The sequence below is a fragment of the Pinus tabuliformis genome, chromosome 8 (genome assembly GCF_031772625.1).
Source record: "Pinus tabuliformis cultivar Carrire ecotype Pingquan chromosome 8, CPIR1, whole genome shotgun sequence".
Classification (NCBI taxonomy): Eukaryota; Viridiplantae; Streptophyta; class Pinopsida; order Pinales; family Pinaceae; genus Pinus; species Pinus tabuliformis.
The window spans coordinates 444,670,592-444,673,295 of record NC_142294.1 but is presented as its reverse complement, the minus strand read 5'-3'; positions in this window follow the sequence as shown (position 1 = coordinate 444,673,295).

Sequence of the window (2,704 nt, the reverse complement as noted above, 5' to 3'; positions counted from 1 at the left end):
GGATTCCAATGATATGACATCATACATCTCTATGCAGATTCTGGTCTTGGCAACGGAACCATTTGTTGTCTTGAGGGGGCTTGACCTAGGTTCAGATGTAATTAGCCAAACAAATCGCTACACTACTCACCCTTTCAGTAACATCCCGGGGAGCACGGACTGAGGTCTCACCCGAAGCAGTATGGGGGGATGTTGGAACCAAGTTTCCACACCCTTGAGATGTCTGAGGGGTCAATTTATTCCAACTTTGAATACCTTTGCACAAGTTACTTTGTGCACTACCCTGACCTGCAAGTTCTTCGCGATCTATTACAATCACCCTCGTGCAGCCCTAACAAGGGGCTGAGGCATTTTCGCGCTGCAAAGGCAGTGATCTGTGCTATTTCTCTAAGTTACCCCACGGATCTTACTTATCTTCTTATAACTGTTAGTTAAATTCACGTAAACAGATACTTTATCTTATATTCACTTAATCAACACAACCATATAAGTTCGCGCAACATATAAACAGTGAAATTTCAATTTATACCCACTACGTTCAATTCACAAAACAGGAAAAAGATACACATAAATGATATGAAACTTCTCTTTATTACTTTTCCAATGGTTACCAACTCGACTCACCCTGTGCACTCAGCTGCAGGGGTCCATGCACTCAGTTGTGGACTACTAGGCCTTTGCGCACTCAGTTGTAGAGCCTTCTCCTACTCTTCGACCCAAGAATCGTCTCTACACTTAGATAAGACTCAATTCTCCATCTATTACTTACTTCTTATATTGATTGATTTACAATTTAGAGCCTCGCTCTATTTATACAATCCCATGGTCCACGGACCATGGGTAGATCTCTAAAGCCAACATTACATTACAAAAATGAGGGCCGACAACCATATGACTCATTTACAAGCTCGCGCTCCGTGCCCAAAAAATGCAGAGTCTTTACATTGGATTTATGTCAAAATCTTGTCTTTAAGCCCCAAAACTTCCCTGGGGGGGTACCGCGCCCAACAATGTAGTTCTAACACAACAAGGGCATTCAATAGCCTGTCATAGTGTGTTATCACATAAAAAATGATAACCTAGTGTTACGCAGTAATTTGTCACTGTCTCCCTGTCAGTCTCCCTAATGTCTCATGGAATCAAATGCACCATGCTCATGCTCTCTAAACTGGCCAAATGACCCACTTTTCCAAAGTTTACTACATCAGCGCGTCTGTTATTAAAATAACCATGCTGACGGGCGGCTTATAGTGTTACTGATGCGCTGCCAGCACGGAAGCACACGGGTTTCCCCCGCTGGTCAAATTTTATGCGCCAGCGCATCCTATGAAAGTATTAAGCCGCGCTGACACAGTCTTCACTGTTATTGTGATGCGCTGTCAGTGCGTCAGTTCAGTGTTACACCCGCGCTGATCTAGTTTGGGCGAATTTGTTCCAACAGCCAGCCTTCCAGATGGTTCCAGACTTGGTTGTTGGCCTTGTGAGTATCGCCCTCCCTTCTATGGCATGTCTGTTCGTCATTTGGAACCATCTTCCTTGAAGATAAGATTGTCCTCCCACCATTCATGGAGACTCCTTCTCTACTTAAACCTCCACCATTACCATGAACAGCTAGTTTTTTTAGTGTGGAATTCATAGTGCTTGGATTGCTGCTATTAATAGGTAGTTGGTGTGACAAGTGTGGTTTTGCTAGAGGAAGCTTAAGGAAGGTTGTGAGTATTGCTTGTGTGAGAGAGAGCTTTTGTGTTGGGAGAATCTACCTCCAAGGGTGAATGCTTAAGAGACTTGCTGGCTGGACCCCTCAAGAGAAGGATTCAGCGTCAGAACATTGGTTGTACCTTTCTCTGTTATTGATTTAATAATAGATGACTACTATTATGGTTCCATTCTCATTTATCTTTGCAATGGTTAATGTGAATTACATCCTTTCTGACTGATGCATAATTGCTTTTATTAGATTTCACGCTTGTGTTTGTCTGTCTCTTCGTGTGTGCAGGTATCTATTCGCGGAGATCGTGGAAGATCGTGACCGGCCAGAGTGAAGGACCGAGAGCGGCATCTCTTCATCAAACAATAGCATTGGAATCCAAGTAGGTGTTCTTTGCCTCTCTTTTAATTGCAATTAGGAACTTGCACAGTAGCATTGATTGATTTTTGCTAGACCCGTTCTGGGCTAGTAGGGATCGCCTCTATCCGTAGAGGGGATTTACCTCTCCAACAATTTGGTGACTCCACTGGGGAGCTGGCCTTTTGTCTCTTTTGTCCATCTTTTTGCTTGAATTTGGTTGTTCTCTCTTTTTGAAATTGGGGATTAGTTCTCTGCTTTTAGCCCTCCTGGTTCAATCTGGGAAGTGTCTTAATTGTTTAAAGAGTTCTGGCCTTGGTTTGGGAGTTTTTGGCTTGATTTTGCCTCTTTTTTAGCCTCAGCACAGTTTATATCAAAACAGTTGCGCTGACAGCGCATAGATGTTTCTTTAAACCTGTTGTCATTGTGCTTGTACATAAAACAGTCGCGACGATTCTGAAATCGAACCAGTGCGCTTAAGTCGTGTCCTTCCGCGTTGACAGCTCCAAGTTGCTACGCGTGACCTCTTGTCAGCGCACAGTTGTTGAGCGCTACCCGCGTTGATCCTGTAAAATTGAATTTATTTCAATTTTGCCTCCTGAGCCTATTGGTTTGACTATCTCCAGCTTTTTCTACTTG